General features: G+C 46.0%; 2 protein-coding genes across 8 annotated transcripts in view; one reads left to right on the top strand and one right to left on the bottom strand.

Moving 5' to 3' along the window:
• Positions 1-9763, bottom strand: part of LOC105836714 (rho GTPase-activating protein 100F) — a 73086-nt gene extending 63323 nt beyond the window's left edge. The window contains exons 1-2 of one of the 7 annotated variants that reach the window (XM_036292312.1): positions 9127-9763; positions 5190-5297 (exon numbers count right to left, since the gene is read on the bottom strand). The gene's annotated coding sequence lies outside the window, so the exon portion shown is untranslated. Of the gene's footprint in view, positions 1-5189; positions 8455-8719 lie in introns of those variants that run through there. The other 6 variants (XM_012680936.3, XM_036292313.1, XM_036292311.1 and 3 more) reach the window with 6 other exon arrangements.
• Positions 1-12515, top strand: part of LOC105836723 (ATP-binding cassette sub-family F member 2) — a 54901-nt gene that overhangs the window by 34302 nt on the left and 8084 nt on the right. The window lies entirely within an intron of this gene.

Below are 12515 nucleotides of genomic sequence, written 5' to 3' on the forward strand. Positions count from 1 at the left end.
TCCTAATTTTACGATATCGGTGGTTGCTTCGTTGAAATTTGATAAAAATTCGCCTTGATTATTTAAAAGGCACGAATACGCTGCGTTTTATTTAAATTCTGCATAAGATATTAAAAATAAACGTCAGGTCCTCTGAATAATTGGAGGATCTGAGAGGACAAAATATTTTACCTCGCCGATGTCACATCGGGAAACGTTTGATTAAAATAAACGTTTAATTATTGAATTTAAAAAAAATATATAAACAAAAGTTAATGAATATTAAATTGTACGATCAAATCGGCCGATATAATTTCGACGTAATTCGATTGCATACGTAATTAGGGTATAAATTATAAGCATTTTGGCTGAATTGGGATCGACATATTGCTTATATAATAGTTTCGCATTTGGATTTAATAATAATTATTTCGATATTAGTAAGCACAACATGAATAGAGGTAAATACAATTTCGTCAAAGGATACAGAGTGAGAGAGGAGAAAGGAGGAGGGGAAGAGAGAGGGAGAGAGAGAGAGAGAACGCGTCTGCCAAATATTTAAACGCCACCCGCTTCGTTCGATTCTCGGGGTAAAATACAAACATCACTTGGTCGTTTCAAGACAATCGATATTGTTACGTGCCGGCACGCACTTGTACTAATAAATCCCCGTCGTACACGAAAGTCGCTGAAATTAAACGTGACGTCGCCTTTCGTCTGCGAATCTTCCACTGAAACAAGGAAAATGAAATTCCATTCAGGGGATAGTGCAACAACAAAAATTTGTAATATTGCAGACCGATCATCTTTCACTATCGAGCCTACTAAATTTAATGGAGAAATAAAAAATCTGAGGAGCAATTAAAAAATGAGAATTTAATTTTGCGACTTTATAACAATATTGAATAATTCGGAGCACCATAAATATAAAGAATCTCAGAAATTTTTTATTCCGAGCCGTGGATTCAGTTGTAAATTTTATTAACCTTGTCGGTTCTGCTCATTGAAAATTTCATTAAATACCAGTTTTATTCACGATTTTCCATTTTACTATATTGAGCGTCAATGTATAATTAACGAGAAAGAGAAAGAGAAAGAGAAAAATGAAAAAAGAGATAGACCCGAGAGAGAATTAAAATCCGAACTGTTTAAAATTGTAAGAAGAAAATAATTTAATCATCGAATTAATTAAACGGTGTAACTTTTTTCGAATTAACTGACAAAATCACAATTACCTGTGAAAATTTATTCAATTATACAATGTACCTTTATATGAAAGGAATTACAAAAACTGTATTGTGTCACTCCTGTTGCAGTTGGATCTCTAATATTTGCGACCTGAGATGGGTGACCCATTTCTCCGACAACCTATATATTGAACACGATCGGATAATCTATGGTATATGTCGACACGCGATCACGGTTGATCTGGGGTCATAGTATGGCATGACAGAAATTCCATGAGCGACCGGCTATGCGAAACCGCCTGGATTACTATTTCTACGACATTCTGTGTCAGACTCGCTCATTAAGATTCAATGAATTCTGAAACACACGTCCACACGGACGCTCTCTTTCACTTTCTCTCTCTTTCTCTCTCCTTTTTCTTTTTCTGCGCGCCGCAATCTTTAACCGTTTATTGATACCTCGCCCCCTAGAAAGGACCTCCCTTTCTCGTTCGAGTCCGAGGGATTTCGCCAACCCTCCGTCAATTCTACCAAATCGTTCTTTAATTCTCTCTCGGAATAAAAGGCAAAGAAAATTCTCCACGAAGTGAACAACGTTGTGCTACAATAATATTACCTTGTAAAAATTTACACAATGTTTTTGCAATTTTTTCCTGCCGTGGAATTAACGACAAAACCGTGTCTAACGTTTGAAAGACAACCGACCGGCGGGATTTAGAAGAAATATTTGCGTTAAAAATTGTTTAATCTTATCCTTCGAACGAACGTTGTGATATTCAGCGAAGGGAATTTCTGCTAAGTAAACGCAACTTATAGACTAACGCGCTGTGTTTGCCGCAGAGATAGGTTTACCGTAGATCCTGCCATCCGCGGTAGAATTTAAAATAGCCGCCTTGGACAAAATTCAAAAGGTACCGGGAGATAATTAAAAGCAGATTAAAACGCCGGCTGATCTCCGGCGGTAACGATATCACGCCGCGGTGAATTAAGAATAAACGAAAGTGTCGCGTTATTAGCGAGAGAAGCAAGTTTTTGTCACGTGTCAATAGTCAATGATATATTATACCCGTGATATATGGGACGCGTCTGACCAAACTCCCGTCCGAACTCCTGATACGGTATTACTTCGCCCGCATCGCAAATAAATCGACGATACTTTTGAAGTTTGATCCTCCCACGGGGATCCCCTCCCCCCTTCTCTGCCGCGATATGATGGGTTTATCTTTCTGGTAAACTTTATTATCCTTGACAGTTTCGGTGACAGCCGCGTCTGCACTCATTCACGCGATTCAATTAGAGCCAGACGAACTTCATTCACAGAACTTATTTGTAAAACGAGCACATGTCGAGAGGGTGGAAAAGTGGAGCACGCCAGGGTGCGATTGTGAGGAGACGCGGATGTCGCTGGGCGTTACACTCGCGTAATTGAACCGTTGAATGGAGGAGGAGGCATTATCATTGTTGGTTCGCGTCCAGAGAGGGAAACAAAGGGAAAGACTCGCGAAGACGCGCTCGATAAAAGAGAATCCAGTCGCTATATTAAAATATCACTCTCCGCAGCTCGAAATTTCTTATTACACCCGGGGCTCGTTACGCCGTTGGCGTGCATGCGCTTTTAAAGAAATACATCGGGTAAGCGAGTTTTAAGGAGAAAACGTACACGTTGCGTGCGCCGTTGTCCCGTGAATTAGTTTAGTGTAGCCGCAGACACGTGAATTGTATGGAACTTTGCAATGCCTCCTTTTCTTCCCTCCTTCTCACCCCGAGGTCCCTTATCTCGTTTTAACCCATTCGATTTATCGCTCGCGTGCCTCGACGATGGATCAGCGCGATCTCTCTCTTTATCCCACTCCCCCTCTCTCTCTCTCTCTCTCTCTTTCTCTCCTTCGAAATTTGCTGTGCAAGCGAAGAGGCCCGACTCGAACAACAAACGCTGACCGAGGAGAAGCCATAATCGCTAAGAGGTCGCACCGCGGCGGCTTATCCCGCCGGCTATTGCGCCGTGCATCGTAATGCGAAGTCGTAAACGAGTGTCGTTGTAGTTTGCGAGTGAACGAGCCAATCGCTCCCTCGCGCGAAATTCTTTCGCGCCGCGCCGCGGGGAAGGAATAACCGTTCCGTAGCGCAGAAACGAGGGGGGGGGGAGGGAGAAAGAACGAACGGTATAATGATAATAATGCACATGCAACGGAGGAAGATAAACCGTCACGCGCTCCCGAGGGTGCCGTGCGCCGCCGATTTTGTATCCCTCCGCCCCCTCCTGCACCACTCCCCTCACCCGTTCGTCGCAATCGCGTAAATCTTCGGGAACGCGCGCCGTTCGTGCTTTATGGGGGCCTCGCCGTAGCTGCCCGTGATTAAGCTTAAACACTCTCCTCGAGGCTCGTACTGATTACGGTGTGCCGGAACGTTGGAAGATCCACGGCGCAAACGCCGAGAAAGGGAGAAAGAGAAGAACGCGCGGCAAATTGACCGGTGTCTTTTTTTTTTTCGTTGTTTCGAAAAATAAAGACGATACGACGCGACGTCACGGTCGGCGGTTTTCTCGTGACTTTGCGAAAAGTGAGATTTTTTTTTCGCGTCTTTTTTTCTCCACGCGGAAGAAACAATTACGCGGGAAGGTATTATACTGTTTTCCCAGTGTAACGGCTCGTTACAAGATTACGCCAAGTGGCGAAAATTTATCGCGACGTAAAAGCGCCGTATTATTGCGTCGAGGTTGCATCGCCGTTGATATATTTAACTATAATCGCGGCATTTTGGGGAGGAGGGCAGCTGGAATCATGTTGTATAAGTGTCACAGTAAATTTGTTAGCGTCATCAAATTACAGTCGACATATCTCTCGGCGAGCAAGCATGGCCCGTACTCGTTTAAACGCGGCGGCGTTTCAACTTATATCCAATGAGAAAGAGAGATATTCTCTTTTTCTTTTTTTGGGGGGGGTATTCAGATCTCGAGGTTACCGTGTAACACGGCACACGTACGTACGATGAAACAGCCACTTCACCTGAGAAACATCGACCGGCACGAATTTTCTGTCATGCTCAATCGCCAATTCTCTACGTGATTTCGTGGAAGAGCTGTTATTACAGTTTCACGACACGTTACATGCAATTCATATTTCCAACGTAGGTCGGAAACAAATAACTCTAGGCATACGATTTCCGTCTGACGGGGGAGAAGATTTGCGAAAGGGGAAGGGAGAGGGAGAGAGAGAGAGAGAAAAAAAGAAAGGTCGAAGAGGAAGAAATTGAACTGCCGCGGAGTTGTAACGGCGCGGAAGGAGATGATGCCGTAAAATATTCGCGCTTTCGTATTCCATACCGCATTTTCGAGACAGTGCAAAATCGGAAATTGCATTCCCTTTCTTTTTTTTTCGTCTTTTTGCTAATGTTCAGCTCATCTGGTTTTCGCGTCTGGCTTTCTATTATCCTTCCTATTTCCATTCGTTTTATGATCCGCTTTATAATTCAGCAACTCGCCGCGCTTTCATGGATTTTCTACGATAAGCCGTTAGACTAGCGTTGTAAGTGAGTCAGTAGTGTGTCATAAGGCAATGATGAAGTCAGTAATCTAGCACACAGTTTATAACTGAAAATTATATTTAATAATCGATATGAAAATATTATTAAGCAGCAAAATCCCCGCTTCGATCGAAAAATAGCGCTTCCTATTTCTCATGTTACTCACATATCGTCGTCTAATATTTAATTTATTATTCATTCTGAATTATCATTATAGTGCGATATGAATAACTTCGACCGGCAGTTTATAAGCTAGGAATATTAAAATTAATAGGAAATTTATATTCAGCACTAAGATTTAGCTACAGACCGAATTAGGCAATCTTAACTTTACCTTTATGTTTAGAATAATAACAATTTATTGTAGAAAGTCCATTACTTATTTACTTATTTATTTTGTTAAATTTGCTCTTCAACTGTATTAGGTGGCTTTACCGGATATGACTATTCAGTTTTTCTGTAATGAGCTCTCATACGTGGCTCCTTCACTTTACATACCTTCTAAAAACCATCTCTCGTGCGAAGGGCCGGCGGGTCCCTGCTCGATCGGTGACTGGCGATCTCTCTCATTCTGCCGTGCGCCGATTCTCACCCCGTTCCGTCCTCCTGAAAGATCACGAAACGATCACCACTGTTTTTACTCGCCGACGCGAGTCGCGAGGGCCACGTGACTGTGCGACTAATAAATTATCGCCGTTATCGGGAAACGCGATTACGCGCGGGGTACGAAGGGCGAGTTGCGTGAAGGGCCGGACGGGCGGAAGAGGGCGAAAGGAAGCCGGACTAATACCGGCAATTTTTCCCTGTAAGTAAAACATCGGCGTTTAAACGGCGCCCCGGCGCCCCCGCTAATGGCGTATCGAAGCCGCAAAGAAAGCGGACCGATCGTTTCTACGTACACACGTGAGATTAACTACGTCCTATCACGCCACGGGTTACTTAACACCCTTACACACGCCACTTAACACTTAACCGCGCCCGGCGATTTTTTTCCCTCACAAATGACACTTTGGCTCGTCCCAACACCACTCTTTGCTCCCCCCCCCCTCTCTCTCTCTCTCTCTCTCTCACTCTGTTTCCCTCTACATCTTTTGCGCTACCTTCCTCGTAACGTTACACACACGCGCCGCGTGCAGAGATTAGCGGAGATCTGACGTTTACCCGATATCCAGCAGCAAACGCGGGAATCCGTTGGAAATAACTAGTTGAACGCGCAAGCATCTAAATCGCTCGGCTGTTTGCGGTATCAATAGACGTGCCCTCGATTTGTTGGCTCGCGATGTTTAACTCAAAAATCACGTGTATACGCGCGCGCGTCAAGGCCGACAAAGCGGAATTGTTCGACGTGAAAGAATAATGAGGATCAACCCCGGGATAGAACCGCGCGGCGCGGCATTTGTTTGCTCGCAAAATACATTCGATTGCCCGTTTAAGCGCATCTGTTGCAAAGGGCATTAATGCATCCACGGGAGAAACTTTCAATACACACGGAGGGGGGAGGGGGAGGGGAGAGGCGCGCAACAGAAGAAACTATTTGATTTCTGGCTCGTCTGATGCCGGTGCATTCCGCTCGCCGTGGGAATCTAATTGAATTCTTTCACGTTTGACGTTTTATCAACGGAATTTCAGCACTCGCTCCGATTTCGCATTAAAACTCACACTCTTCGCGCGTCTCGCATATTCAAAGTTAGAGTAAACGGTTTCGTACGTATTTATGTCAAATATGTAACATCTAGCAATACGGCAAATCGATAAGACTATTCTGAAACAAATGAAAACCTAAAACTGAAGCGATCCGTGAACCACGATGCCGTTTCGTTCTCCCTCTTTCAAGGCGCAAAGAGAAACCGAATGGAAAATATTTCGCTCGAGTGTCACTTCGGAGAGGGGTAAGTGAGCGCGTTCCGCCGCGGTTACTCGAAATCACGTTTTCCCAGATGTACGATAATTTTCCTTCGGCAAACGAAGCGGCAAACGGAACGATAAGACGACGGACGTTTGAGGAAGCGAGAACTCGTCACCGGCGTCGTCGTCGTCGTCGTCGTCGTCGTCGTCGCCTCGAACGCGTCGGATCACCGCGACGCGACGCCGTCGGCATAACCATTTACATAACCGACATTCAACTGGTTCTTGAACTTCGCTCTTCGATTTCTTTCTCGCGCCGTGGCGATCCTCCTACGCTATATCGATCCACACGGCCAACACGCTGAAAGGGGGGGGATCACACCGGCGGCGCGGCGCGGCGCGTGTAAGACGGAAAGAGAGGCCGACAGCCGGAAGGGGCGGCGGGGTAGGGAGAAGACGGGGGCTACTTTATTGTGCACGCCGGGTATATTTATGCTCTTTTTTTTTCTCTTTCTTTTTTTTTCCCTCCCCTTCTCTTCGCCGACACGCACTCGCGGCGAACACGCGCGAGAGATCGCCCCCGTGGCTGTATCGGGAGTATCAGGCCGCGAGTAGTAAAAATCGAAGGAGTCCCGATCGGGATTTGAATTCGGAATTACTCCGTTCCCGCACCTCGTGTCGCGATACCCCACTGCTCTCGTGATCGATTTCCTGTCGATATCTAATCGATCGCCTTACAGATCGAAATAACTCGCACGTTTTCCGCGACGTAAGAAACGTGCTGGCGCAAAGCGTTCGTTAATACGCGCGTCCGATGCAAAGAGGAGAGTTAATAATGACGTTTCTCGCGAGACATCTCGTTACACAAGAGAACTAATACAACGTGCTCAAGGTGAGAGCGAATTTTTGATGGAATTTTCTTCGGGGACGTTTTACTCGCGTCTTACCCGCTAACGTCCATTAACGTCCACTTTCACGCACGCGAGAATAAACCGTGCGCCACTAACGACCTGCGCGAGTCTAACTGCACGTTATACTGCGAGACTTCTTCGTCGAGAAACGACGGGGGGGGTGGAGGGGAGGGGAGGGCTGTCCGAGGCGACGGCGGCGATCAATCTCTTCCCGGCGAAGCCGCCGACAACACTCTCCCGTCTGAGAAACGTCACTTTCAATATTTCGTTATCGTCACAGAAACGGTGTTCGCGGAAATCGCGCCGGACGAAGAGGGTGGAGATATCGTCGGATCTCCGAGGGTCTGCGTGTACACTCGCAGAAACTTACGAAAAATCCCTCACCGCGCTAAAGACGAGTCTCTCGTGGCGAGACAATACATTCGGGGTAAATTTACGACGGTTCTTACGGAGACGGAGGTGTCGCCGGCGAGAGAGCACTAACACCGACACACGTCGAATCGAGTGGTGCGACGACTCGGGGACTCACCGGGGACCGACCGGCGCTTGTCCCGCGAGGAAGAGACACCGGCGCGGCGCGTCGACGTCCGAAGCGCGCAAGGAGCTTTCGAGCGACACCTGTGCCGCGACTCGAGGTTCGGGATCGGGTAGGAAAAGCGAGCCGGCGGCGCGTGGGAAAAAGCGCGATGTGCACACGATGCCGGTGGTGCGTTGGACAAGGAGAGAACGAGAGAGGGGTCGAGGCAGGGGAGAGAGAAAGAGAGACAGAGAGAAAGCAAGAGAGGAGAGAGGGAGGGAGGGGAAGAGAGAGAGAGAGAGAACGGAGCCACCACGAAAATCGTGTGGTGGCGTGCCAGCCGATGGTCCCGGACCAACCCGATCGATATACCCTTTTTTCGAGAGTATATACCTTATCTCTCTGTCTAACTATCTTTCTCTTTCTCTCTCTCTCTTTCCCTCTCTCTCTCTCTCTCTCTCGGTCACTCTCCGTCTATCTTTCATCCATTTCGCTTGATCTCTCGCTTGCGCTCGTGAACTTCGCCTCACCCTCGTCACGAGAGAGAGTCCGACGACCTGTCTGCCCACCCGCCTGCCTGCCTGTCTGTCTGTCTGTCTGTCTGTCTATCTATCTGCCTGGCTCGTTTCTCCTCGAGAAAGATGACGAGCGACCTGAAGGCGCCGCCGAAGAAAAACGCGAAGGGAGACACAAGACGCGGATAAATCGCGACGCGTTAAGGACGTCGTCCCTTTCTCGCGAGCGCGTAAACGTACCTGACGGAGAGAGCGAAAGCACGAGAGCGAGAGAGAGCGATGTGTGTCCCGGCGAGCGGCTCTCCTCTCCCCCTTGCTCTCTCTCTCTCTCTCTCTTTTTTTCTTTGACTATTTTTCTCCTCGTTCCTTCTTCCGCGGCGGCGAAAGGAGGCAGGAGGAATCTTCCGGTTGCAGCTTTCTCACCTCACCGTATAACGCCACGCGGGAATCAATACGCGCGCCTGCCTCGAGCCTTTTTCCCTCCCTCTCTCTCTCTCACACACATTCTCTCCTGCTTTCTCTTTCTCACTCTCTCGCTCGCTCTTCCCCTGTCGCTCGCGCACTAACCACCCTCCGCGCGCTCTCTTCTTCCCTCTCGTTCACTCGCGCTCCCTCTTTCCCGCACACACGTTCTCTCTGTCACCCACCCTTCGGCTGGGCCACCCTCCGGGCCACCGTCCGTCCGCACTTCGTCCCGCGATGCCCTCGCCACTCCTCTCTCCGTCGCGCACGAGCGAGCGCACCCTTCTCGTATACGCGCCACTCCGCCGTACGTTGCTGAAGAGCGGCGCCCCCGCTTCACTTCCCCGCTACCACCCCCGGCACTCGGACAGTGCACCGTGTACGTCCGTCCTTGTCCTTTCGCCGTCTTTCTCTCCCCTCGCCTCGAGCACGAGCCTCGAACGGGACTGTTCCTCCTCGTGGAGGGTCGGCGAACGAAACAGCACCTCCGACGATGACAACGACAGCGTCGGCGGTGGCGGCGGCGGCGGCGTTGACACGAGGACCGTGATTACGAGCTCGTTCGAGCATGCATGCACGCACGCACGCACGCCCGCTCGTACACACGCTCGTACGCACGCACGCACGCACGCACGCACGCGGACGCGAGGGGATGAGAGAGTGCGCGTGGGGCGCGTGAGGCGCGGGAATTGCGAGCCACCCCTGCGTTCAGGGAACTGAGGACTACCGGCTCGCGGGGTGCAACGCGCCCCGCCGCATAGCCACGACTATACGCTCGGTCGCCGTCGCGCGGACATGTTGAGGGCCTGCGAATACGCACGCAAGCGCGCAGGCGAGTGAACGTGTACGAGTGAGGGTGGCGACGGGCGCGACGGCGACGGCGACGACGACGACGACGACGACTACCACCACGCCGTAGTCTTCGTCGTCGTCGTCGTCGCGCGCAGTAGCGTATATAGATGCGAGAACGGCGGACACGCCGCCGATCTTCTTCCCTACGCCGGTCGGACCTTCGATCGCGAGTTGCGCCAAAAACCCTATCGATCTCGCGCGTCGCTGAGGGAGAGTTCCCCCCCTCTCCCCCTCCCTGTATGTTAGCGAGAAGCCGTGTGTTGCGAATTCAAAATTATCTAGATAAAGACAAATTACATGTAAACGTATTTTAGATAAGAGAGAGAAGAAGGTTATTTAATTTTAAATTTATTTAGATAAATTAAAAACTAGATCGATTTAATATCGATGTTGTGAGTAAAATAATTTAGGATTTAAAAGCAGTATTTCATATTTTTACTCATAATTTATTTCTTAAAAATAAGAGTTCTTTGAATAATTTAATCTCATAAAAGTGTTCCTCTTTTGAATCAATATACAAATTAAAATTAAAATTGAAAAATATGGAAATATAACTTGCATTGTAATGACTGGCGAAATTTCTTTTAAAAGTCAAATCACTTTGAACCACTTGTAATTGTAAGGTTAAAACTGGGGATATGACAATACTTTATATTCGTTGTTGTTCACGTTAACTAAAATAATTTGAATGAAAAAATAATACTTTAATTTAAGATGATGACAATATCTATTCTAAAGATTTATAGGTAAAAACTATTTCTTTATTTAGATAATTATCTAAATAATTTAGATATTAGTAGAAAACATAAATAATAGTTGATGAAAAGTAAAAATCCGTAAAACAAATTTAGCGTTTTGTATTTAGATTTTGGCGAAATTATCAAAATTCTACTCTCTTTCTCTCTTTTTGATATGAAACACAGGAAAGAAGAAATAGAACATTTATATAGATAGAAATCGGTAGGTGGCTTCATTTTACAGAAATAAATTTTACCTCTTTTACATAATATATTGTGCTATATATTCCGTTCGCTTTGACGCAAGCAGAGAGAGAAATTTGGTAACAGTATTACCTCCATGCAGGGTGACTTAAAATCTTCATAGTTCTCTCCGCAAGAAGACAGTAAAAGCGCGGCGTCGATTATTGCATACTGATTACTGAGAACATCTTAAGAAGACGCTACTAAGATGGATGCTTAAAGAAACTTTAAGACCTGCCGAACAAACTCCCGACGTGGAGGTGTTTTCACCATAACTGACGTTCCTTCGAAAGAGAAGGAAGGCGAGAAAAAGAGAGAGAGAAAGAGAGAAAAACTAGCGCTTAAAATTCAAACTTCCAGGGAGGTTACATGACATAAAATATTATACTCCCGAAAATTACGTTTCCTGCGGAAAACAATACGGGCGACATGAGCGGAAAGTTGGCCGGTCCCACAATTTATATTGATATGTATGATTCCGAAAATAGTTCCCTTGTTTTTCTCTCTCTTCGCTCGAGGAATTCATAAATCCTTTGCATATTTTATTTAGCGAGGCGCCTCATTATTTTGTCCAGGCAGTGTACCTAGGAGTTTACACAAAGGGGAAGTTGCCGAATGAATACACAGGTCACCTAAATCGTACCTCATCAATGTTTTACATCTTTATTTAATACAGGCAACGTTTAGTGACAAAATTGAATGAAAAATGAGTAAAATTTTGGTAGGCTACATCTTGTTTTGTACGTGCCAACAGCACTAATAATAAATACTTGAAACATTGAAGTTCTACAATTTCCAACATTCATCTGCGTGCAAAATTAATATCGAGTGAGATATGTAATAAAAACTCAAGTGGTACACATTCGACAACTATTCTCTACGTTCTAATGTATACACGGTCTGTCCCAAAAGTCCCCGAACTGATCGCATAAAAGTGCAACCAATGGCGCCACTTTCATGAAATTTCTGATAGCAATAGTTCTAATCTTTATTTACACGTGTATGAAGCTTCATTTGACTCGGTTGAGTGGTTTTGACGTAATGATTGTTCGCGTACGTCGTGTTTTTGCGCGCAGTTGCAAAATGGATTTACAAACAATTAAAGAACAGCGAATCGTAATAAAATTTTTTGTTAATTGCGGTTCTACCGCAACAGAAACGTAACAAAAAATTAACAAGAAAAAAAATTGCTATCAGAAAAACTATTGCTATCAGAAATTTCATGAAAGTGGCGTCACTGGTTGCATTTTTATGCGATTAGTTCGGGGACTTTTGAGACAGACCGTGTATACACGCGTATTTAAAATCGTACTTTTATACGTTAAAACAATGCGCGCGCGTATGCATTATTTCATTTAATTTTATTTAAATTCAACCGACGCGAAAGCAAGAGCAAAGCCGAACACGAGCATCTGTTTCGTCGAAGAGATCAATGACACTTACTTACTCTCTAAATCACAATCGGTGAAAACTCGACGAGATCATTGAAAATACACCGACTTTCAGTGATATACTTATAATCATTTACTGATTATCAATCAGTGAAACAAATACACTGATCTTTCAGTGATTATACATTAATTCTGAAGTGGAAATTACTGAAGGACAGTGAATATTCACTGATTATCATAGTTATAGGTATGCCACTGCGAATCAGTGAATATCCACTGATTACGATTTAGAGAGTTTCAGTGGGTATATCAGTTTCACGGCAAAACATTACGAAACTTGAGCGCGAGGCG

This window comes from Monomorium pharaonis, chromosome 9 (genome assembly GCF_013373865.1).
Source record: "Monomorium pharaonis isolate MP-MQ-018 chromosome 9, ASM1337386v2, whole genome shotgun sequence".
NCBI classification, from domain to species: domain Eukaryota; kingdom Metazoa; phylum Arthropoda; class Insecta; order Hymenoptera; family Formicidae; genus Monomorium; species Monomorium pharaonis.